This window comes from Mauremys reevesii, linkage group 9 (genome assembly GCF_016161935.1).
Source record: "Mauremys reevesii isolate NIE-2019 linkage group 9, ASM1616193v1, whole genome shotgun sequence".
In the NCBI taxonomy this organism is placed as follows: Eukaryota; Metazoa; Chordata; order Testudines; family Geoemydidae; genus Mauremys; species Mauremys reevesii.
The window spans coordinates 96,487,719-96,514,811 of NC_052631.1; the positions used below are offsets into that span (position 1 = coordinate 96,487,719).

Sequence of the window (27,093 nt, forward strand, 5' to 3'; positions counted from 1 at the left end):
TAGAACACAAGAGAATCAGAAATTTGAATGTCTGGATATGCAAAATGGAAACAGCACCTGAGAGTCACAGACTAGTGAAATATACAATGCACTAGGAGAGGCATATTTAGCTGAATGGTATGAAAAAAGGCAATATATGTATGTGACATTAATCAATCAATGTGCTAAAAAATACATACAAAATAAAGTTATTGTAGGGAACAACTGAAAAACCTACCCTGCTATCTGTATTCCATTCATGTCTTCACAAGTGACCAAATCTCAGACCCTATTTATTCACATTACACAAACACCCCACTACTTGGCACAAGTTGGCATAACTGGCATTCTGCTTTCAACACAGGTCCAGGAGAGAAAGGATAGATCTGTCGCAGGTCAACACTGAGGTGGAACATTGGCAAAGCTACAACAGGAGGGCTACTTGATGTGTGTCTGCATTGTAGACATGCCCTCAGTGAGTGCTATTTCTGCTTCACTCCACATTTAAAAAACAAAACAAAAAAATCTACTTGTGGGTCTGCATCACAGATAAGTGTTTAAAATTGAGACATTTCAATTTATTTCAGTAAATGCCACACATTTTTAAGTGTGTACACATTTGACAGCTGGTAAGAAAATTTCCATTAAAAAATCCACCACCCCCCCTTCCAAAAAACCAGGGAGATGAGGGAGTTAGGAAAATGTAGGTGAAAATAACTGTTTTCCCCCAAAAACCAGTTCTACCATTTCCCCAATTGATTAATATACACAAGCCACAATATAATATGTATTCACAGAACTCTTCACTTGGATATAATGTATAATATGCATTTTGCTCCTAGAAGAAAAACTCAGCTATCATTTTAGTATAATGAAATTAAATTCAAAAGAGACTCTCCTTTTTAAAGCAATTGTGTTATGGTTCCATCAAAATGTCAAATGTATGGATACAAGTAAAAACAAGCTGAAACATTTTCCATTGATTTATAGTGGGATCAGAATCTGTCTTCTGCAGCAACTATGTAGTTAGGATTTTTATGGCAAAGATATAAACCTCTGGAAACGGAAGTTTATGATGAAGAGCTTGAAGAAATCTGAATGATGTGACTGATAATGTGAGTAAGAGGAGGTGGTGACCTGAAGAAGTAAATTCAGAGCCCCATTAACTGTGGGGCCCTGACTTAGAGGGGACCCCAAATTGCAAAAAAGAGCAGATCAGGGCATGAGACTTTACTCCTGCAATCCCACTGCCAGGGGAGGAGATTGGACAAGGCAGTGAGTTGCTGTCTCTCTCTGGTCCAAGAGCATTAGAGGGGCAGATAATGTTGACTCAAGTTGCAGAGCCCCCATGAGACCAAATCTCTGTAGAAGACTGAGGAAGTCTGATAGACACAGGAATATAATCAAGTATCCCGATTCTACATATTATACCAAATGAGCAGATCTGGAGTAGACTCACATCATAATCTCCACACAGCCTGATATAAAGCAGATCTAATCTGAATCGGTGTATATGGGAATAGTGTTATTTTCATCAGTAAGGGAACATTGCAGTTTGTGAATGGCAAAGACAAAAAAAAACACCTGTGCCCAGACAAAGATCTCATAAACTTGTTCAGATCACTGTCTGGATGTGCAAATAATGGCTCCATGGTTATTTTGTACTGGTATGTTACACATGTAGTACTTTTAAGATCTCTTATAGAGATTATTAAACCAAAATCATAGGTGTCACTAATGTGTTTACACCTCCACCAAAAAAAAAAAAAAAAAAAGAAGCCCTTCAAATGTGTATATAGATAAATAGGTAATTATATATTCCATGTTGCAGTCACCAGTTTTTATTACTATTTTATAAAAGGGGATTTTGTATAAAGCAAAGAGGAAAAAATACTAATTCATTGCACAATTAAGGTCCAATTTTTGACTATCGGACTAATAAGGATTGCTCAAATCCCACATTTGAGCATTCAAAGCAGCATGCAGGTTAAATGTTGGTCTGAATGCCCCAAAGACAGGTTTTGGTATCCTACACAGTACTTGGACAGATGTCATAAGGTCCACTCACCACTTCCTCCTCCTGTCCCCTCTGGGGGTTAGCTCCTTCCTGGTCGGGGGCCTCTTTCTGCTGCTTACTGCACTCCCTGCTGCCACACGCTCGCTCTGCCTCAAACTCCGGGTGCTCCTTCTTCATGACTTGACCCTCCAGCCAGGTCAGTGTGTTTCCCCCTTCTAGGGTATCAGCCTTTCAGGGCAAACTGTCCAAGGCAGTTTGCTCTCAAGTGCTTGGTCTGTGCCACTTCCCCAGCGGCTGGTAGAGGAAGCCAGGCACGTCCTCTATTCCAGGTTCTAACTCAGCGACCCTCCCATCAGCAGCCAGGATCTATCGTATACCTTGCTGCCTTTCCCCTGAGCCTTTTCTACCTGTCCGGCTCCCCCCTCCTCTCTGGGTTTGCCAGTCCCACAACTCCCTTCTCCCAAACACACCTTCCCCTCTCCTAGGGAGTCACTGCAGACTGCTCCCCTGCAACACCTTGCTGCTCTCAGAGTCAGCTCCTGTTCCAGTCCAGCTGAATCTCATCTCTAATTAATCCCTGCTCCCTGGATCCTCCTCCAGGTGCAGCTAGGGCAGTTAATTTGCCTCCCTAGCCGCTTTAACCCCTTCAGGTCTTGTGTGGGGTGTCTCAAAATCGGCTTCTGCATAGCTGTACTACATTTCTGTATTTGCTTTTGTTAGACTTTTTTAAACCTATACCTGCATTGTCCAGGTTTTTAGCATCGCTTTGCATGATACAAACCTGCCTGCAAGTGCTTTTCATACTAGGTAAAATGCTGGCTATCACCTGTGATGTGGTCCTTGAGTTCCTCTATTTAATATTTACTGTGACACCTCTACAAATGGCACATAGCCAGCCACCTGTGATCTTGCCATTCCAGCATAATTGTTCAACTAATGTTCTTTAATATCTATGGATCACAGGGAATTTTTCACAGATGCTGATAATGCCAGACTCATGATCACATGCATACCCCACTTGTGCATTCACAGATGAGATTGCCTTCTGTTATTATAAGCCTATCGGATCAGGAGTACAGCTGTAACAACTATATTGTTGCAGCAGTCAACAGATCACCATACTATTGGAAAACTAATTCAACAGAACTAGTTTATTTTCACTTCCCTGGAAGGACAGGGAATTAGCTGCAGTGTCAGGATTTAATTATCCATCAAAGCTTTTCCCCCAAAATTGAAAGGTCTTTCAAGCCACTGGCTAAGGACTAGATCTCTTTTTTTCCTTTTTATTTTTTTAATGAAGCTTTTAGCTGAAGTCTTATCAATACATTACATACAAAACAGTGTTCATAAACATACATTAGAACGATCATGACCATGCACACTGACCTTTGATGTCCCCTACTTTTTTTTTTTCTTTTTAACATATCTGCTCCATATCTGTTAGAGGGACCGAAAAACAAATTACAGGGAAAAGCTTCAGAGCCAAAACCCAAATAAGTTACATTGTGGTTGATGCATCTAGTCTTGCAACATAGCCCCTACAGACATTTCAAAAGCAAAATCTGTGTACAAAGGGAATGTTAGCCTTTAGTGTTAGTTACTGAATGAAAAAAAAATTCATTCAAAAATTCCTCCAAAATTTCTACTTCTCCACAAAGGTGTAAACAGAAAAAATTGGCCCTTTTATCACAATTCATATGGCCTGAAAGTACAAATGGATTCCATGAAACAAAACATTTGTGCTATCTAGAAGTGCATGACTTTTGACATGTACCTTCTCTTCGGAGTTTAAAACTATTAGAATACCATTGTTTCTGACAAATACAACACAGCAGGTATCACGGCACCACTTGGAGACAAACATTTTTGAAGGCTATGTGTCGTAAGAAAACACACTAACAAATACAGCTGAACAGATGGATCCCAGTCACAGACTCGGAAAGGTTGAATGCAGCAAGTAGTGAAGATTGATACCTACTTACAAAGAGGCAATCTGGGCACAATGAACAGCAGGTTGCTACAGATATTTGGCATATTTATTGAAGCATGAAGAGAGTTTTGCGGTTCCACCAACTAATATACACAAAGGGCTATATAAACCATAGTATACTAAGTATTTCCACCACACACACATTGAATTATAATGACTGACTAAACACAATAAAATCTAAGTAGTACCTGTGTTAATGTGGGGTAGTGCATTGTCTGGATTGCAATTTTACAATATGTGTACTTTAGAAGTGGCTGTGATGTTTGCAGAACATGGATTTTGATTGAAGCAGAATGGGGCTGTTATCAAGTCTCCTCTCAGTCTTTTTTTTTTTTCTTTCTTAAGACTAAACGTGTCCATTAACCTTTCCTCACTGGACTCGCTCCATATTGTCCACCTCTTTCCTAAACTGTGGTGCCCAGAAATGAACACAGTACTCCTGCTGTGGCCTCACCAGTGCCAAGTAAAACAGGACGGTTACCTCCTCTGTCCTACATATGGCATGCCTGTTAATACACCCCAGAATCATATTTGCCTTTTTCACAACAGCATCACATTGATGACTCATGTTCAATTTGTGATCCACTATAAACCCCAGATCCTTTTCAGCAGGACTGCCACCTGGCCAGTTATTCCCCATTTTGTGCATTTGATTCTTCGTAAGTGAAGTACTTTGCATTTATCCCTATTGAATTTTATCATGTTGATTTCAGACCAATTCTCTGATTTGTCAAGGTCACTTTGGATTCTAATCCTGTCCCCCCAAAGTGCTTGAAACAATTCAGCATTTTTGTTTCCTCTTTAGAAATTTTAATGTCCACGCTGAATTAGTTCTGGGTGCACTCTCGTTATTAATTCTCCACAGATGGATAAAGTCACACATCACAAACTGTAACCACTAGGAGATGTGGTGGATAGTGGTAGTTGAAGATCAATCACAAGGAAATTTCAAGTACATTTCAGCAATGTGTGATGAAAGCTCCCAACAGCCAGGCTAAACAGTGCCTTCAGTATACACCTAAAAGATACTTTTTGCTCTTCTACTTCCACTGGAGGTTATAGGAGTTTTGCCACTGACTGCAAGGGGAACAGCATAACATCTTTTTCTTTAGAGGCTTCCTGATGTCGTTGTGGCCTGCTCCAGCAATACCCCAGAATGTATTGGACACAAAAGCAACCCTGTTGTTGGGAGTATATTGCATGCCCACAGTTAAGTCATCTCATTTCATTCTTTCTAAAATATTACTGATTTGTATGAGTGTAGCAGTGAATTTAGGAGATAACGTGCAATGAGCAACCCTGTGTGACAGGGTGATTTGGGGAGAATAAAATGCTCAGTTTCTAGGCCTTTTTCGTGTGCACCTGTTTCTAATTTAAGGCCCGCTCTCACAAATACTTACACACATGGAACTTTTCTTACGAGAATAATCCCATTGATGGGACTGCTTATATGTGTAATAGTTCTTGCATGGGCAAGTGTTTGCAGCACGGGACCCTATATCTCCAAATGCCTGATCTTTCTAGAACCAAGGGTACATTTGAAATGTAGCACTAGTGTGACACTCAGCTTTCAGACAGAGTACCTATCACAAACTTGTTGATAGTTCTGTGCTGCATTTCATTGTAGCAACCCGTAAAAAACACAAAGCAGTAAAGAAAGAATTGTGGGCTGTGTCTCCAGGTTTCAGATGTCTAAAACAATTGTTGAAGCTTGACCTGATCTTGACTTCCACTTTAATCTAGATTGTGAAGGCAGTAATCTGGAATATTAAGTCATAAACAACATAGTGAAAAAAGATCTAAAGGAAATTGCTATCTTGACTGTTTTAGTCTTAAGAGTCCTGTTGTAGTGACCAGACAGACACCTGAAGAGCCGTGTGATAGATCATTTTACTCTTAATTTATTGTGGGGGGGGTTATGTTAGAGATTAAAATTGGACAGGTATGGAGGCAAATAAATACTGTAATAAAAATGTAACCTTTCAGAAGGCTTCTGGCTTATTGGCAGCCTTACACACTATATTTCATCAAGATCTTTTACTGATTCTTAGTTCAGTGGAGCAATATAAAAATGTGCACTTTCAATCAAAGTTTAAGCAACAAAAGTGCATGCCATCATTTAAGAAGTATGCAAAATGTATAGCACAGGGGCTAGCCACCTATCGCAAATGTAATGTGTGCCAAAGCCCTTTTTCGGGAGTTCTTTTTAAACATGCAGATCACATTCCCCCAAGATACTTATCTTTTCCCAGGATGCTCTTGGCTGACAGAAAGACAAGCTTAGTGTACAGAAATGCCAGTTGAGTTGACAAGCAAATTCCATCAGTATGCAGTGTTTACACAGTACAGTTTAGCAACAGCAGTTCACACAGCCTCCTGCCTTGGAACAGAATTGTAATTAAGCCTTAAATCTGCAGAGGTCAGATTAATTCTTATCACACAGGTCTTATGCTTTTTGTTGTTTAATTCTCAAGATCTGTTTGTCACTAAATAGAAACAGCATATAATGCTTAACCAGCCTTGTTGCTATTTATAAGATGTCCAGGTGCAATATTTCTGTGGTAAATGAAATTATTTCTGTGAACATCTAATATTTTTCTCATTAATTACAAGCTTTAACAATCTCAGCAGAATCCTAGTATTTTTTTTCTGCAGTTACATCTCTCTGCTGACACATGAAAGAAACCATATTATAAAACAAAACAGGGCATTGTGGCTGTAATGACTTGCACGCTCAGTTCAGAGCTAACAAACTCACAGCCTCTGTCTTATCCAAAAGTATTTTCACACTTTTTTTAGGTTTACAGCAAAAAAAAAAAAAAAATCCAAACACTGTGTACTTATTAGCTTCTGAGGAATACTTCAGAAAGAGAGAACATGGAAGTAAATTGCTGCCAAACAGGGCCCTTTGAGGCTGCTACATTTAAGCAGGACTGTCTGTGCCTTTCTCGCACATAGATCTGAAAGAGTACAAACTGCAATTGAACAGCTGCATTACGCTGTTGAATTGTCTTTCTGTGAAGCTGAGACTCAGGGCCCAATCTTGCAGGCCTCTCACTGCTCCTTGGGGACAGGAAGTGGTGAGGCTGCAGTAGCTGGGGGACTGTTCTAAATCCTCAGAGATGTCCCCTGTGCCAAATCGTTGTAGGCTTGGGATGGGAAGAGGATGCATTTTTAAGGGTCTCTATTCCCCCCAAAACGTCCCCCCCCCTCCACAGCCTGTGAAACATCCCCCACATGACATAATAAAAATAAGATGTATTCTCTCTCACTTATCTCCGCTGGCTCAATCATTGACAATATGTTCTACGCAAGTTTAGAGGCAAGTAAAAATTCACCAGACTCATCTGAATGCTTTATTGGGCTCACTTTTCCTCAATTTCTATTTTATTAGTTCAGGAAAAAGACCTCATGCTGCTTTACTACCTGAACCATATTACTTCAGCATCACTGATAGGCAGCAATTAATTCCAATTTCTTTTCACTTACATATGCAGATCTTTAGATATATGTACGTGGTGTTCAGAAAATGTGGATTTCACTCAGAGGACAGTCACCAGCCATTGCACAGCAGGCTCCTCAAAAAGCCACTGAGCTTTGGATCCTTCACGAGCCCTTTTATTGGTCTTATGTAGAGTAAAGTTTATTCTCTGTATGCTTTCTGGCTGAATTTTAAATAGACTAGCACTCCAAGACCACCTGGTTGCAGGCCCTCAATTTTTACAGGAAGAATCAGAGGCTTCACACAGCGCTCAGTACACATAGGCCAAGGTCTCCCCCCATTTCTGTGTACACAAGACATTCTCCCCCACAAAATCCTCTCTTCTTCCTGCCTGTGACCCAATTCAAGTTCTGCCAAAACCTTCTTCAATTTACAAGCTGCATGCACTCAGTTTGGCACTCTGTCCCCCTCTAGTGGTGGCTAGGACACTGTAGCTCATGGGTAGTCAATAGGTGGACCGTGGGCCAAATCAGGACCGCCAGACACTTTTGAAAAGATCCCCAAATCTTTTTCTTTACTTATTATTGTTGGGTTTTTTTTATTATTATTCTTTTCTCTGGAGGCTGGACCTTGACTATACCTTTGACCAAGATATTTGGACCCTGACCAAAAAAAAAATTGACTAACCCTGCTATAAATGTTGATAGGCCTGCTACAACCTTGACGTACAGCGTTAGGTCTTTTAGCTCAAGCAGAAGAGGTTCATGCATTTAGAACCAGGACTCCCTAGTTCAATCCCTTCTGACAATGACACACCAAGGGGTGCTGTGTTACATATATACCTATCAGGCTTTTTTGCCTCTGTGAACCCTTTACCACCCTGGACTAGGAAACCAGGAGATGGAAATAGATTCTGGGAGTAAAGCTTTGGGAAATGCTTTGACATTAGCTAAGCCAAGCTCTAACTTTGCCGTTAGACGTTTCCAAGAATATCTAGGAATCTGTGTTACTTTAGAACTCTGACCAGGATGCTGTTGCAGAGCTGCATGAATCTTCATCCCAATTTGCTTGGGTTAGCAACATTACTGGGTTAGCAACATTCTGCCTAATTCCAACAATAAGGGTTTGGTTTTCCATGTCCTCCAGTGCATTCGTTTGAGGGCATAAGTTCCAGACTGCTTCCAAGATTTATAGTGACAGAACAACAGGAGCCAACTGAGAAGATTCTGGGTCCTATTGGTCCCCACCAAAGGACAAGGAGTAAAATAGCTGTCCTCAGCAAAGGATTTAGAGAGTCAGCTTACCCTTAGTTCCCTAAATACACTAAGATGTGGGGACCAATGCCCAACCTCATCCTGAAAATGTTGCTGTAGAGGACAGAAAGCTGTAAGCTTCTGATCCCTAGAGGTGCTTATTCAAACTGAATTCCACACACCAAACTTGTTAAGGTTTGGCCATCACTAGAGATGAGAAGAGAGGAACAGATATAATTGTTAGCAAGATACAGGTGGTTCCCATTGAGGCCAAAGGGAGTTACTTGTATGTATCAAGCCATTTGTGTTTTATCTGATTTCCAGGTAGAGACAAGAGATGCCTGAAATCAAGCCTCTAATGAGGCAACCATCACATGGCACTGGTGCCACCTTGTGGCCCCTGGCTTACGGGCACATTACTATACTACAGCCAAAATGAAGGTCTTAAAAACAAACTGGCAAACAGCAAAATGGTCAAGCAAGCAGTGACGGTGCTCTACTCTGCATCTCTACAGCACTTCAGATTTGTCATCATTCTACTCTGTTTCCTGTGGGCTGGGGGGTCATATAGATTGATAGGTAGAAATATACATGCACAACTTTAACTACAGAATATATTTGCATAAAAGAGGAGACAAGGAGGTCTAGGGATTCACACATACTTTGTTCCTCAGTTACCTGACTCCAAGTGGGCCATGGCTGTCACCCCTTCCCTGACGTGGCTGGGACCATGGATATCAGGTAAGACAGAGGTGATGCAGAAATTACCACTCCTTATGCCTTTATTCTGGGCAGCCACTAAAGGATGAAGATACTTTCCCTTTTTATTTGGCTGTGATTATAACATTGAGCTGCCAGCAGGCACAAGTAAGGATGCTTCTTGACTGACACTAGTTAATCTCTTTGCTCCTGTTAGAACTAACCTCCCTGACAGTTTCAGCCCCAGGTAGCCTGATGAACATGTTTTAAGGTTGCTCCACAACCTGGCTCTCTGGTGAAGCAGAACAGGTTTTCTTCTGGTTATCTCTGCTCTCCGCTAAGCTCCCTTTGTCATTTGTTTTAACTCATTCTCACAGCTTGACAAGCTAGTTTCCCCTCATAGGAGGGATGTGGGGTGGTTTGGGTGTTTTTTAGGAAGTATCAAAATGTTGGACAGCTGCAAGGGGGATTTATCCAGCAAACTAAAGGGAAACAAAATGTGGCGTGTTTCGTATTTTCTTCTTTTCCCTCCCTTACAATGCTTGTCACTCTGACCTACTGGTTCCGAAGTGTGCGATAGGGTTTGATTGATAGTATTGCCACGTGACTGAGCTAAGAACTGGACACTGACAAGTTAAACAATCTGTCATGGCCCAAAGCATTGGCCATGCCAGTAAAATCCACATCATTATGCAAATGAAGGAAAGAGATAAAATTTCATGTTTCATCTTTGTTTTGATGTCTTGGAGCAGATGGCAAAAAAAAAAAAAATAGTGTGATGAGTGTGAAGCTCACCGAAAGTAACCAAGTGAGATTTTTTGCAAGCCATTACTTTCAATGACTTGTAGTAATTCTTCCCATTAAGGTCCTGACATTCAGTCTGTCCTTGCCGTATCAGATTCCATATGCTGCCTACTGCCTCTTATCATCAATGAGCAGCTCCTAAACTTTAGCCTCAATGAGCTGGCAGTTCCATTTGCAGTGGATTAAAAAATAAAAGTCAAAGTTCCAGAATTCATGAAAAAGGATGAGCCCTTCCTACTAAATCAAGATGCATCAAAATTGCTTCTTTTAAAAAATAATGTTCTATAGAACTGCTTATTTTTGTTTTTACTAGAGAATATATTGTCTATAAAAGCTACACCAGAAGAATAATGGCTGTAATCTTCAAATTAAATCTTTGTGCAATAACATTTCTCTATTAGTTTTTAATATTTTCTGCTTAATCTGGTTATTTGTATTGCTGCTGTTCAATCAAATACAGGATGTTATGTTTATATGCTATACAGAGGGCTTTCATGAGAACACCAAGTTTTCCACTTGTAGGCATTAGTCTACATTTTATAGGGACACTGTACTCACAGTGTAAAACAAAACTATAGAGTGATTTTTGCAAGTGATTGGTATTGCTTGTAAATAAGTGGAAAAATCTGATATAGTTCATACACATAGCAAGATGTTTTTTGATATTTTTATTGTACAGAAATATCTGCTAAGGGAGAAATGTTTCTTTTTAAATTGCACAGCAGCTGGCTAAGTAACAATTCCAACTATGAGTCAGCAACATGAATATAAAGTTGATCTGCATGAAAGTCCTGTCAAGTTGATGCTTTGTACTTATTTTTTAAAATACAAAGCCTTAGAGCATGTGAACATTTTGGATTTGAAGCCCTGCTAACAGGTTTAATTTGAATGTTCATTTATTTACTTGACACCAATGGGTTCTAAACAGGGGCGGCTCTAGCCACCAGCGCGCCAAGCAGGCGCTGCGCGCCGTCCGGCCGCTTCGGGGGGGCTCGGGGGGCCTCTGGGCTCGCCCCGCCTGCCGCGCGCAGGTCCAGCGAGGAGGGCGGACGGGACCTGCAGGCATGACTGGCGGCGCGGGTCCCTGCTTGGGGGGGCCGATTTCTAGAGCCGCCCCTGGTTCTGAACATGAAATGCTTTACTTCATTTTCTTTAGCACCGCTGCTCAGTTATCTCACAATTAGTTATAAGGACAACCTTTAATGTACATCCCTGATTTAGGATTATTTTGTTACTACTTAGTCCCATGAAGAATACATTAGTTATCTTTAAGACACCATAAAACAAAACACTGAAATCATTACATGGGTAAACTTGAAAATAAGTGATAGAAAAGTCATACAGTTTATTGGCCTGGAACTATGGCTGATGAAATTCACCCAGAGATCCTTACTCAGAGACATCTACTTGGACATAAACCCAGAAATACCAATGTTTCTTCAAGACAGAGCTTTGTTCTGTAGGGTAAAGATTCTGTTTCCTACAGCTGTAGCAGCATTCACACTATTTACAAGGTACGATATAATCAATAACTCACAGGCAGAGATGACTTGCTGCAGCCCATCAAAAATATGACAAAGTAAATCTCCTGGGTGTGATTCTTCCACCATACACTATGAAGAACTTCCACTGACTTTAGTGAGAGTTACTCATATTTCGATTTAGAATTAGTCAAGCTGAAGTATTTCTGCTTTTACCTACAGCATATGTACACCATTTCATTGATACAGTAACACTCTCAAACGGCTCTCAGAGTCTGTATACTGCACTTTGGACTGGATACAAACTCCACCCACAGTGGGAGTCTGTCCTGTGGCTTCAGTGGGCTTTGGACTATCCTCCTAGAGCAGAATCTTAAACCATTTTTAAAAGGCTGAAGAAAATATGTGTAGTATCTCTGTGTATTATAAATGCTCTGTAGTCTAGAGGGCCCCTTTTAGACCAGGCGTGGGCAAGATTTGGGGTATGCACCCCAGGAGATATGAAGTCCAGCTTGGCTGGGTAGCTGATGCAGCAGAGGCTATTGCTGGAGAATCTTGCTCTGCATGGCACATGAAGTCCTTTGCCCATGCACAGATGCTGGAGCTAAGTCAGCCAATCAAGGAGCTCCCAGGATTGCACTATTTGTATGCAAGTTAGAGACATTTGATTAATGATTTATAATCAAGGTTAAGAGGTGCTCAGCATATGAGCATCTTAAATCCATTTTTACATAGCATGCCCATGCAGTTGAAGAACTCTGGAAGGCATGGCTTTGATTTTGTGCATATAGGCCTAATTTGAAGAACAAACCACTCCCCCAGAATTTTAAAAATCAAGATAGGATTTTTTTTCTAAAAAAAAAAAAAGTGCTCTAATTCAAACCGGAATTAATTCAGGGAAGTAAAATGGCCTGTGCTATGCAAGAGATCAGACTAGATTATCGCAGTCTGGCCTTAAAAATATATGAATCTCATTTCCCTGTTTTTATATCCAAGGATTGCCTACCGCCCTTTTAGCCACAGCATTGCCACTGGGAGCTCACATAGAGCTGTTTATCCACCATAATGCTGAAGTCTTTTTCAGAGTCATTACTTTCCAGGATCGTCTCCCCGGAGCCTGTAAGTGTGGCTTACATTGTTTGTTCTTAGATGTCTGACTTTACATTTGGCTGTACGTCTGCCTTTATGTTTGTTTGCTTGTGCCCAATTTACCAAGGGATCCGGATTGTTTTTTTCTGAGAACTGTCTTCATCATTACTTACCACTCTGCCAGTCTGTCTTCTGCAAATTTGATCAGGAATGATTTTATGTTTTATTCCAAGCCATTGATAAATAGTGTTAAATAGTGTACAGCAAAGAACCAATCCATGTGGGGACCCCGCTAGAAAAGACATACCAGCTCAATGTGATTCTCTGTTTACAAATACATTTTTAGACCTATCAGGTAGCCAGTTTTTAACCCTTTTTGTGTGCGCCATTTTGATTTTATATTGTTCTGGTCTCTCAATTTAAAAAAAAAAAAGGTCATGTGGTAGAAAGTCCAATGAAATCTTAGCATATTACATCAATGCTATTACCCATTCTCAGCCCAACTTGCAATCTCATCAAAAAGTGATGTGAAGTTAGTTTATACAAAAGATCTATTTTCTATAAACCCAAGTTCACTGAGATTATATTACCCTCCTTTAATTCTTTATTAATAGAGCCCTGTATTAGCCATCCCACCATTTAATCTGGAATCAAAGTCAGGCTGACAGGTCTATTACCTGGGTTATCCTCTTTAACCCTTTTAAAATATTGGTACAATACTATAAAATTGTGAACGGCATGGAGAAAGTGAATAGGGAAGTGTTATTTACCCCTTCACATAACAAATGCACTGGGGTCAACTCATGAAATTAATAGGTAGCAGGTTTAAAAAACAAAAGGAAGTACTAATTCCACAGGTTGACCGTGCATTTGTGTGAACTCTTTGGCAGAGGATGTTGTGAAGGCCAAAACTACAACTGGGTTCAAAACAAGAATTAGGTAAGTTCACAGAGGATAGATCCATCAATGGTTATTATCCAAGATAGTCAGGGACAAAACCCCATGCTCTCAGTGTCCCTAAACCTCTGACTGGATGACAGGTGACGGATCATCCAAAATTGCCCTGTTCTGTTCATTCCCTCAGAAGCATCTGGCACTGGCCACTGTCACAAGACAGGATAATGAATTAGATGGACCATTGGTATGACCCACTATGGCCATTCTTATGTTATGTTCTTATGACTACATCAGGGGAGTGCATGGGGGGGGGGAAGGGAGGGAAAGCAGGGACACGGGCCTCCCCAATAATCATTTCCACCATTGCCCCAGCTTCTGCACCCTGGCCCCCTGCCCTGGGATTCCCTCTCTTGAGCCCATTTTCCCCGCTTTCTGCCAGGATGGGAATTGGGCTGAGCGTGGCTGAAGGGACATGCCTGGGAAAGACACTGCAGCTAGCACTTCCACTGAGACCCACCAGATGATGCTTAGAGCAGGGAAGTAAGGCTGGCAGCACAGCGCTGCCAGAGGGGGCGTGTGGAAGCCTGCTGAGTCCTGTCCCTTCCTTGCCCTCAGCCTCCAGTAAGTGTCTGGAGTGTGCCTGGGGGGACAGAAGGGACGATGGGGGTGGGAAGGCAGCTGGGCCTGGGGGCTCTGGGTGGGGGGCCCAGTGTCTAAAGAGCCCCCCCAAAAGTAGTCAATTTAAGTCCCTGCATCATCTAACTTTCTCTCACTTACAGAACAGAAATATTTATAGAACTTTTCTGTCTATTCTGCATTATTGACAATTCTACCATTTCCATCAAGTAATAGATAATACCACTGTCTGGACTCCTTTTGTTCCTAATAAGTTTTAAAATGGCTTCTTATCCTCTTTATTTCTGCTGATTTTTCATTTTGTACTTTTGCTTCCCTTATCAATGTTCTACAATTTCTAGCTTCTAATTTATACTCATTGCTATCATTTTTTTCCTTTTTTAATATATTGTTTGATATATTTTATCATTGCTTTTACTTCTTTTCTAAGCCAAGTTGTTGTTGTTGTTTTTTAAAATACTATAGCTGCTTCTCATGACTGTGGATCTTTGCCTTTTGGGGCATATAGTAAAACATTGCTAACCATTCCCAGTTATCATTCAGATTTTTCTGATTAAATTCTTTCTTCCAATTGATTTCGCTCATGTATTTTTTAAAAAAAAAAAATTGCCCTTTTTAAATCCACAGCTATATATGCTTCTGGTTGGAATTTTATTTTGTTTGCATGTAACAAAATGTAATCAAGTCATGATCACTTCACCTAAACAACTTACTTTGAGAACTTTCAGTTCTCTGATCAGTTCCTCTTTAGTAGTCAAAATGAGGTCTAAAACAGAATTCCCCATTTTGGACACAATATTTTTTGATTTAGGAAATTGTCATCTATAATTTTTAAACATTCCAAGGACATTTTGGTACTGACAGCATAAGACTTGCAGTATGTCATTCAGTTTCAAGTCCTCCACGATAAGAGTTTTCTCCACCTTCTATCCATTATAGATAGATGCTTAAGAAACCAACCAGTTCCCTAGTGTTGTTTTTGGTATCTGTTACAGACACCAGTTAGTTCCCCATCTTGTGCTTTATCTGTTAGAGCACTGATCTGAAAGAATTCAAGATAATTTGCTTCAGCATTGTCAATGTCTCATTAACAGGTAGTGCCATTTTGACAGTGTCACTTTCCCTTCCCTTTTGCCCACTCAATCTTTCCTAAATAGATTATCACCAAGGATTTTAATATTCTAATAATGTCACTCTTCCCACCAGATATCAGTGATGCCAACTAGTTTCAATTTATTCTCATAAACAAGGAATTGCTTATGTATTGCCCAGGATCCTAGCACTGGTGTATAGGCAATTAAAGAACTACTTTTTTTTAAAAAATGTCCTTGGTACCTTGATTCATTTTGTTCTTGACATCTTGATTTGGTGCAAAATGAATGCTCATTTGTCCTGTCTTCCCTTGCCCCCAGCCTAGCCAGGAGTAGCAGCTGAGCTCAGCACAGGGTAGGAGTCCCCAGCACCACCCTTCTCCCTGCACAGTAATTTACCTCTGCACTAGCTGCTCTGGGCACCCGAAATGATGCACCTGTGCTGCCGGAGAGTGGTGCGTGACTGCTCTTGTGGTTTCCCCACCAGAAAGTCATTTTTCTGCAGGGAAGCAAAGAGATCTGTAGGGGACATGAATTCTGCATGCACCAGTGGTGCAGAATTCCCCCAGGAATAAGCCTGTTGTCCACCTGTCCCTTGCAGAATGGTTTTCCTATTCTTGTTGGGATAAAGCCCTTGAAAAGGATCATCTGTCTTTTTTGGATGCCTGGAGATCTCTTTGTGGGCACTCTTGATAGTGCGGACGTCCTTTGAAAATCTGCCCTTATGTCTACATAACTTTGCTATCGTCAATATCTAATTTTTAATCTGGCCATTAAGAAGTTCTTATCCCCAGATGCAATACTTGTGTGTATATGCTAAATCTCACAGTATGACAATCTTTTTAGATTTGGAAACGCCCATGAATTTTTGGGGAAATTATCCCGAATGATTGTTCTGCATTTGGTCACAAGTAAAAGCATTTGTCCATCAATAGCACTTGATCTTTAAAAGACAGGCCATTTGCAGTAGCAATATAAAGATACGGGCCCTTCTGTTTAAAACCTAGACAGTAATCAACAGTCTGTCAACAAGAGTAAGGAAGCCCATTGAAATATTTATCAGTTTTCAAAGTCTCTGAAACAATGAAAAAAGTGCATAGTTTGAGGTTAAGACTGTCTCCCACATTTTAGTTATTTTGTGGGTGGTGATATATGGGGAAAGTTAATGTTGCTTAAGCAGAAGTATGTGCATTTCCCCAATTTTTTTTTACTTTGTTGCTTTTGCAAACGTAACCTTTTCTTTAAAATGTTAGGCTAACATTTGTGAGGGTATTGCCCCTTTAAGTAACTGATATAAAACCGTACCTCTCAAACCACAGAAATCCAGCTTGATGGAGGTATTTTTTGCCTGAGAATATGAACTGTGGTTGTGGAAAACAGAAATCCACCTACACATCCTGCTTTACAAGTGTTTGGGGCTATCTTGTTTTACTGAACACTTCACATAGGCTACGTCTACAATACGCGCAACGAGTGACAGCGTGTAGCAAAGAGGTAGCTAGATGCCAGTGCAAAGCACACTGTGTGTAGCTACGCATGTCAGTGAAAACCTCTGACAGAGGGGAGGCAACAAGGAAGGACTCCAGCAGCAGAGAACTGGCAGAGCCTTTCCCTGCAGCAGGGAAGGGCTCAAGCAGTGGGAGGCACCTGGACCCTACACTGCTAAGAAGAGCCGTAGACAAGGAGGCATAGCTTGGGCAAGTAGAGCGTGTCTTTACTCGTTCTTCCTCACTGCTGTGCTGCTATTATACCCATGCTAGGGGGACTAGATATGCATGTACATGCCACCAAAAGAAGAGTGCAGCATAGATGCACCCATAGAAATGTTTTACTGAGTTAAGCAAACTGATGTAGCGATTAATGGTTTGACTAAACAATTGGTATGTAGCCTAGAGGAAGAAGAAAATGTGCCTTACTGTTAGAGCGCAAGACACCCAACCGTTACTAAGGGAGAAAGCATAATTAGAGGGGGTCTTTTTAATTGCATGATAAATTATATTCCATAAAACAAATTCACAGTACTGTAACACAGGTGTGGATTATATCTGGACACAGTCCGAGCATTTTAGCGTAAGCATAATTCTGTAATATATATATATGAGCAAATCGAAGAGGATTTAGAAAAAGCAAGATAAGGACTTAAATATATCAGTGTTCACGCAGCTGTTGCAGTTGAGGTAGAAAAAAAACCTGTTCTAATAAGTAGACATAAGACATGATCCTGTGGGATGCTAAGTTTCCTCCACTGCCACTAAAATAAATCTGAAATGAAGACTCACAGTACCTCGCAGGAGGGATCTTAGAACCTAGTTCAGGTTCACTTGCATATAAAGTAGGCATTTAATGGCAGCATATCCAGATCCATGGCAGACATTGTTCCTCTGCAGTAACTCAATCTATAACCGCTGATTTCAAACAACAAAAAGATATATAAAAAAAATTAAGACACCATTCATCAAGCAGATATTTCTTTTCCAGGGGGTCTGGAGGAGTCAATCTACAGAAGCGGTGGATTCTAACCTCTAGAACAGGGGTGGGTAACCTGCAGCCCATCAGGGTAATCTGATTGCTGGACACGAGACATTTTACTGATGTTGACCGTCCGCAGGCATGGCCCCCCACAGCTCCCAGTGGCCACGGTTTGTCAATGGGAGCTGCAGGAAGTGGCAGGCCTCAGGGACATTCTGGCTGCTGCTTCCTGCAGCTCCCATTGGCTGGGAACGGCGAACTGCGGCCACTGGGAGCTGCGGGCAGCTGTGCAAATGTAAACCAAAGGTCTGGTGGCCCGCCTTGCCCACCACCTTCTTAGAACCTTTTCAAAAGGTCTTATATTTAAAAAACAACAAAAAACTTCTGAAATTTGAAAAGTATTGTTCTGTCTACAGAATATTATCCAAAATACAGCTTCTATGGTATTGTTTAAAACATGATATCGGCCCAAACAAAAGACTACACTAAACTGGAATTAAGGGTGAGAGTACGTCAGTAACCTAAGTGTTAATTTAAATTAAAAACAGAAAAACAAATCTATATTTTTTTTTAATTTCCTCCAGTCGAGCACCACAGAATCGGGGAATTCAGAGTTGAGGGAAGAGGGGAAAAAAAAGTATTAGCATGTCTCTATTACTAAAAGATATAGAAATGTACAGTTAAATAATACCTAATCTCTATGCACATAACATTGCGATTAAGGTATTTTAGCATTTGTGGTCCCAGATAAGACTGAACTCATTTTTAAAGACATGCTAGTTTAATCCTCCCCCAGCCATGAATTATTTAGAAGGTATTTTGTTTATTAGAAAACTTAAATTCAATCTGCAGTTTTAAATGCAAGTGAGACACTGAGGTCCCAATCCTGCAGCAAACTCTGCATGGGTAAGCTCAATGCAAGCTCCTTAGGAAGATGCTATGGTACAAGTTAGCAATAGAGCATGTAAGCACTGGTTAGCATAATTTATTGAGCACATAACTCAGCATTGGTAACAAATTCATAAAGCTCCATCCATGTTACCTTTCCTGGATACTGATTGGTATAGTAACTAAACTATTTACAGGTTAAGTACAGTGAGACAAAGGCAAATGGAACAAGATTTAAAGATAGGTTTAAAGAAGATTCCAAACTGATGCCATTTTTAAACATGTTTTAAATAACTATGACCCTGATACAACAGAAACAGTCTAGATTCTAATCCCTTCCGAGCCAGGCAGGCACCAGATAGCTCCAAAGAATGCTGCCCTATGGGGAAGAATTCAGTGGGATTGCTACAGAAGTCCACACTAAAATTAATAAATGCAGCTCCACGAAGCACACAGAGGTGGTGGCTTGCCCCCCGGTTCCCAAGATCTTGAAAACTCTCCCTCTTCACTAGTAGAATGTGTATTTTTAACACTCATAGACTAACAGTGGCGCTGGAACATTTTTAGTAGTGGGGTGCTGAAAGTCAGCCCCCTAACCTCTGTCCGCCCCCAACCTGAGGCTGGAGCAGGGCTGTGTCTCTGGGATGGCGGGGACCCGGACAAGGGTAAGGGGGCTGAGGCCACCGTTTGGGGTGGGCATGGGGCTGGGAGCGAAGCCCCAGACAAGGGCCGGCAGCCGAGGAGCAGGGCCGGCGTCCGAAGTGCAGAGCCCCGGCATGGGATGGGCACCAGGAGCGGAGGCCTGGCAGTGGGGTTGGGCCGGTGGCCAGGACACAAGACCCAGGTGAAGTGAGGGATTGGGGAGTGGAGTGTGGGTGGAAGGCTGGGAGCAGGGCATGGGCACAGGAAACACCTCCAAGTTTTATGTGCAGAGCCAGCAGCTGGGTCGAGCAACCCCGCATAAAACCTGGGGGTGCTGCGGCACCCTCCGCATCCCTACTTCCCATGCCTATGGACTGTAAGGTCTTAAGGGACCACTGTGATCAGCTAGTCTGACTTCCTGCACATTGCAGGCCCCAGAACCTCACCCGCCCACTCCTGTAATACAGTGGTTCTCAAAGCTGGTCCACCGCTTGCGCGGGGAAAGCCCCTGGCGGGCCAGGCCGGGTTGTTTACCTGCCGCATCCGCAGGTTCGGCTGATTGTGGCTCCCACTGGCCGCGGTTTGCCGCTCCAGGCCAATGGGGGCTGCAGGAAGGATGGCCAGCACATCCCTCGGCCCGTGCTGCTTCCCACAGCCCCCATTGGCCTGGAGCAGTGAACCACGGCCAGTGGGAGCCGCGATCGGCCGGACCTGCAGATGTGGCAGGTAAACAAACCGGCCTGGCCCTCCAAGGGCTTTCCCTGAACAAGCGGCGGACCGGCTTTGAGAACCACTGCTCTAAAGTATATTAGACCCATCGCTTCTGTAGATTGATCCCACCCAGAGAAAACCCCCAGGAAAAGAAACATCTGCTTGATGAACGGTGAGCAAAAGTGGGTGGAGGCTTGGCTCTGCCCACTCAATGCATTGGTCAGTGCAGCTGAGCTGTGACTCAGAAGCAATTACTTCCTATTCCCTGCAGTTATGCCCCACCCATTCCACTGTATTGATACGATTTGTCCTGTCTAGTCCTTTGTTAACAACAAGGCTTGAAAACTGGCTTTTTACAAAACAAAATGTCTGTCACATACAACCTGATACAATTGGTGCCTTATAAGTTGTGTTTAAGCTTGACACAAAATTTCACGTGGAACCACTGATGCAAAACACCCCAGAAGTAATTATGACTGGAAGTAGTAAGACACCCATTTAGTATGAGAAGAGACATGTTTGTCACTCAGACACTATGAGACAATATGCACACCTGGATAGTTCTGTTAGCACAGCTCAGAAGATCTCTCTAAAAATAATCAGAGAAATGCTTCGAGGAAAATGCAGCACATTATTTTATTAAGCATGTGCCATGTGTTTTAAATAAAATGCCAAGTTTAATGCTAATAGCTATTAATCGGAGCTTTCTTCCATGTAATTTCTTAATTTGAAGTTTGATACTACATGATCTTAAAGATTCAGAACCCATGTTCATCCTGGCATGAAATAGTCATTGTCTGTTGACAATATTAATAGCAAATTATTATTCAAGGCTTTACTGGATTACTATTAAAGGTTGAAAATATGCTAATAAAAAGAGGCAGTTCCCCTCGTAGTCTGGGGAAGTATCAGGAAGGTAAAAAATAGGTTTGCCAGTCCTAGCAAAAAAGAAAATCAGAGTCCGTGAAACTGTGAGGTTGCCAAAGGTTGGTTTAGCATTTCGTAAATGGGCTAGGGACAACAAGGAAGTGACATGAGTGCTGCGGGGGAAAAAGCTTCTTCCAGATAAAAAGCAGCACATTCTAGCCACATGCGGAAGCACAGACTTAAATATTTGCCTACGTGTCAGCAAATTAAATAAAAAACTATAAAATCCAGCTACCTGTAGTTCTCTGAAAAGATTATCTCCAAGCTACATGCATGCCTGCACACACTTAAAGCAATAGCAGAACTGTTTCTGAAAAACAATCAAGGATTTTTTTCCTACCAGAAAAAACACAAAACTAGCAGAGGCAACATAAAGCTTAACTCCATAACCAGAAAGTGTACAATAACTGGAGAAGATTATAGGATTAAAAGGAACTCAAGAATCAGTCACCCCTCTTTTTCTAGTAGTGCACAAAGATAACCAGAAATAACAGAGATGCAAGGAATTAGATAAGGACACTGAAACAAAAAATTAAAATAAAAGGAAGGGATCAGGCCTGAACATTTAAACCAGACCTTGATGTACTGCAGGTGAAAATTCGTTTGGTATCATTCTACCACATCCAACAATGTTATTGTTAAGGTCATTTTAGTGTTCCTGTTATACACCTGGTTTTCAGGATTTCAGTTTGCATCTGGTGGAATGTCAACGTTTAGGGCCATCAACCCACTGAAAACGCACATATGCAAAAGATAAGGACTTTCATGCCAGTTTTGGATGCACTATTTGGCAAATGCAGTCTTGGATTTGAGTGCACATTCAGGTAGTCACTTCTTTAGATGTGTGACTTGTGCATTTTCAGTGCTGTGCATGCGCGTGCATGTATACAATCACATGCACATTCCTAGTCTGCAAATTGGTCCCATATAGTATTTAGAGAAAATAGATTAGCGATTTATAGAGAAAGTGGATTTCTCTTATACATCAGAGACACCTTTCTCACAATTCCAGCTAAAAGCCATTTTCCTCTTCCGAGCCTAATACTTGGGGCTAAATTCTACCATTAAGGAGATTTAGAAGTGGCTCTCCCAATTGTCTGGATATCCACACAGGAGCTGGGCAGAAGCAATCCTCCTGAAAAATTGTCTGCCTGCAACGCACAAAACTCAGGCACACAGTCTGTGTTCAATCAACCAACCAACCTGGAAACACAACCAAGGCTAGATTTAAGCGTCTTATTCATTCTGGGGGGCTGTGGCATTTTAGTTCTAGCTTCTGGACTGTGCTTTTTGAATAATCCATTTTCTTTTGGACACTATCTACACTCACAAATTTCATGGATATAATTCACTACCAGCGCAATTCCACTCATGGTAGCAATGGTGGAGGCTGGTATTTGTTAAACACTGAGTAGGATTAGTCAAGATGGTAGTAAAACACCGGAGTTCTGTCTACACTACACTTTCACCCACCACTGACCCCACCAGTGGCCAGTAACAATTTGGGAGTTTGATAATATCAATAGGGGGTTGATCCTGCAAGTTGCAGAGGACCTCCTGTTAGGTGCCAGGAGCCCTCCACTTCCATTGACCTGATTAGGAGTTCGATGTGCTCAGGAGCTTGCAGAGGGTGGTCTCAGGCTTGGTTTATTGTGCTAACATCTGAACTACATTTATTCTTGTGCTGGAAGACCGGAGTCACAACAGATATTCTGAAACATTGGTCTATGATAGATTATCCCAGACAATGTTTTCCTAAAATATCATGCAAAGGTTAAAGCTCATATAACTCCTGTGAGGGGCTGCTTGTCAAGTCCTCTTTATTTTCATCAAGAGGTTAATTTCTCAATAAACAAAACAAAAAGCAATAGAGACAGTCACATCTTGTGGTCTATCAGACCTAGGTTTTCTTTGCACACCTTTCCTAGAATACTGTGGGTAGCAACAGAAACAACTGACAAGTAATGTATGGAAAATGATAAAGCAGTCAGGGAAATTTGTGTAGCATACAGGGATCCCAACTCCAAATTTTTGGTTGAGACATGCAATGCTGGTTGTCATAGCTGTCTTCTAGCATGGCACAGCCTACATAGCATGACAGAACTGAAGAATGGGTATACAGCATGGCTTTTCCTTCACCAGGCATGAAGGTCACATGCCACAAAAATACTGCAACCATCTCCCACATTTTGAATATACAAATCCTCTTCTGTTGCATTCGCTCAGACACGGTGTCCAAGCAACTGAAAGAATAGCCAAGAAGTCTGCAGTTGTCAAATGAATTTTCACAAAATGTTGCATCTGCTGTGATCATCATTAAAAGCGTGCTGGTTTTTTTCCCCCTTGGGATAAATATGTCTACACTGCAGTTGGGAGCATGCTTCCCAGCATGGACAGACAGGCACATGCTATCTCTGCACAAGTTAGCGTGCTAAAAATAGCAGTGTAGCCTGGGCTTCCAGCCTTCCACTCACGCTAGCTGCCGGAGTACAGATCCACACAGACCCCCTAGGTATGTGATTAGCCCAAGCCACTGCCCATGCTGCCCCTAGTTACACTGCTATTTTTAGCAAGCTAGCTCGAGCAAAGCTAGTGTGTGTCTGTCTACTGGCTCTGGGAAGCATGCATGCAGCTGCAGAGTAGATGTAATCTTAGTTAAGTAAATATGATTTCCTCAGTATTTGTGCCTTGCTCATGCAGAAAATATTACAGAGTAATGAAACCAGCTTCCTCCAAAACAATCTCCCATAGACATCAAGGGTTATGTTCAAAAGTCACACCGAGGCCAGGTTTCTCTCAGGCCTATCCAAAGCCCACTGAAATTCCCAATGAAGGCACTCGACTTTGTAACTATGTACACCCTCAGAAATTGTGCCTGCAGTTAGGTACTCACAAAAGGACTTGTAGGTGCAAATCAAAAGGAGTTTCACCTCCACTGTGGAGTAGGAACAGAGCAGCGAGGCACAGGGAGCAGAGGATTCACGGTGCTCAAATTCAGGGTCCACACGCCCTGTTCAGAGTGAGCTCCAAGTGGCTCACTGTAAGGGGTTTGTGGAGTGGGAAGGACCTGGAAATTTTCAAGTAACTAAAATCCCTTCACTTCCTTGTCCATGATCTGCAGTTGAGCTGAGGAAGGGGGAAGACAGATTCTTCTGACCCTTCATGCCAGGGCAGTACCAAGCATTCAAACGTGGTACAGGATTAGGCCCTGTAAAGCCAAGTGAAGGTTGTGACAGATACTATAAGCAAACAAATGATATGACAACATTAGACAGAAGGTGATTAACACAATGCTAATAATCAGTGCAGACATTTGCAAATATATTACCTCTTTAGAGCAGCATCTTCAGAAACTGAGAATTGAATGTTGAAGGTGTTTATCGCACTAGCATTGTAATAGACCTCATATAGTCAGGAGCACTAGCACAGATGGGTCATATAAAGAAGTAGAGTGCATAGTAAAGAGTCCTGTAGTGACAGAAGAATTCAATATGGCAGAAGTTAATTCTTAAAGAATCAATTCGCACTTGAAGCTTTAACCCTTTGGTTCCATTAGGGCCCAATCCTGCTATTCTGTGCCGACAAACTCCCTACTGTCTTCAGGGTCAAGTTCTAACTACATTGCACAGATTCCTGAATATAACATTTTACTTGGCTGTGCCCTGTGGTTTCACTAATAGCCAGCAGTAGTTATCAATTGAATTATATCCGATAGTCTATATTTCAGGTAGTCTTTCATAACAAAAAGCCTCCCCCCCCCCCCCCCATGACCTTGCCTCAATGCCACATGCTTCTCTCCCTCTAAATATAGCGAGCTAAATTCTCCACTTACGTGACTCCACAGAAATCAGTGGAGTCCTGCCAGCCAAAAGCTTGTACTAAGCAGAAGAATTCAAAATATTAGTTTGGTGTCTTAATGTAAGAACCTCTCTCTTGCATGGGTCATCAGAAGGATGGGAATCCGTGATCTTCAGCACCTTCGTATGGATCTGACCTAAAGAAATAACTCCTCAGCTAACAGAGGTAACTGGGCATTTTCCTTTGAATGACAGATCCACTAAAGTGGACATGAAACACATTTTGCTGGTGTGCTACATCTGTACAATATAAATTAGCTTAATTTATTATTACAACTTTTATCATTTAACACACATGTTGCTATAAAAATATTGCAGTAGCACAATATTTATTATATCTATTTAATCTGGTTCCCCAATACTTCCAAGGGAAAAACTACCTCCCCATCCCTGTTCCTAACTCCATATTTTCCACTGAGAAATTCTTCTCTCCTCAAATTTAAAGGCAAGTGAAGTGAAAGCGAATAGACCTGTAGGGAACAATTTTGATGCAAGAAATAGATTTTCCAATTTAGAAATCATGTACTTCTAAATAAATATCTAGTGAGATAAACCTAATGTCTGACTCATGGTAACCATCTAATGTTTATTTTCTAAATATATAGTAAAACCTCCACCAGTGTGTTCCAAGCCGCTTTGATGGGCAATCTTTTCCTTGGTATGTTTTAGCATCCTATAAACTTCAGCATCATGATACAGGTAAGAATATAGAAAAAGAACTTCAGAAGTTTAAATTCTTCACAATTTATCTTAGTAATAGGAGCTTCTTAAATACAGAGAAGTGAAAAATAGAAAAATTAATCTCAGCAGTTGACAGGGTATATTTCACCCAGAATTTAATAGCAGGAGACAGGGCTACCTAGATTTGCTGTTCGAAGAGTCCTTGCTGCTATTCCATGATTGTCTGTCTGGAATGACATTTCCCCTAACATACACTTTACGGAAGGGAAAAAAAGAAGCTATTTCAAGAAATCATTTCAGAACAACTAATTAAATAAAGAGGTACAACTAGTCCAGTGCACTTCAGCGTTGTTCGCAGAACAGTACATTATTAAAGTGGAGCTGCTGTCTCAGCTAGTTATCTATAACACGACTAAACTAGAACAGTGGTAAGCCTCACACCATCTAAGTGACACAAGGGAGCAACAGGAAGCTTCCTAGAATGGCCTGTTTTACAACAACCAGAAGGATCTAATGTGATTAAGTTAATAACATAACCCTGAGTGATGGCTGAAATTCAGAGCAAGAAAAGCCGAAAGTGAGCTTCAGGGAATGCCTGTTTTAATGGGGCGGGGGAGTTGGGGGACGGACGTGACTACATCCTACTGTAAGTCTTTTGATAATAAGCAGTGGAAGCAATATAGAACTTGCCAGGCCATTAGATGAAAATCTTTGAGAGGATTTATGGGTTGGAAGGATGAAAAAAGTGGATACCGCACAATAACCTTAAATTAGAAATAGATTGCTCAGAATGTGCTGTTTTGATGCTTATACCCAAAGAGCACATTTTCACCATTTCAAAAGCAGTTAATTGCCCTTTTGCATTGATCTCTTTTTCAATGCTGACAGTTGTATTGACTCGAAGAGGGCGTCTTTTTTATTGGCAGTGGCTGAATTACATACTCGGAATATTTATCTGACTAATTTAGCCCTTTTCCCCCCCATTTACAAACAGGTTGTCATTTTTACTAATTTACTCAATATTTACAATCATTCCATGAAGGCTTCCCACCCCCCCGCAATAAATTTTATGCTAGTGTCTATGCATAAGTCACTATGAGTATTTGTTATTCATTTTCTGTACTATCACCTACAGCAAATGGTATTGTTCCTGTTCCCTGATGGGCAACCTGAAATGCATAAACAGGAGGGATCGCTCCTTGTTTGAAAATAGTTTGACAAATCTATTGTGCAAATCACCAATAAGAACTTTTCAAAATGACCACTCTCATGCAAATAGTCTCACAAATATTTAGTCACACTAGAACTCACAGTGCTTATGTTTTCCATGAACAGCCTTTCAAATAAAACCTCGCTCACCTGAGCATTTGTAAAGACAGAAATTAAACAGGGGAGGGAAGGAGGCCACAAATCCCAACAAAGAATTAAAGAGTTTGTTCTCCTTCCATAAAAATTCCTGCTATTTATTTTACTTTATTACCATACTCACCTAGCTCTAGCTGTCACTAAAATATGTATTCTTATCTCATGCACATGTGCA

The 27,093-nt window shown here is 41.3% G+C and overlaps 1 long non-coding RNA gene across 2 annotated transcripts; it reads left to right on the plus strand.

Moving 5' to 3' along the window:
- Positions 1-2,053: 2,053 nt before the first annotated feature.
- Positions 2,054-25,517, plus strand: LOC120372231. 2 transcript variants are annotated; one of them, XR_005584806.1, is made up of 4 exons: positions 2,054-2,192; positions 9,356-9,422; positions 24,965-25,038; positions 25,478-25,517. It is a non-coding gene; the product is annotated as an uncharacterized LOC120372231 (long non-coding RNA). The 2 variants fall into 2 exon arrangements; XR_005584805.1 differs by lacking the exon at positions 2,054-2,192 and adding an exon at positions 5,100-5,195.
- Positions 25,518-27,093: the final 1,576 nt, after the last annotated feature.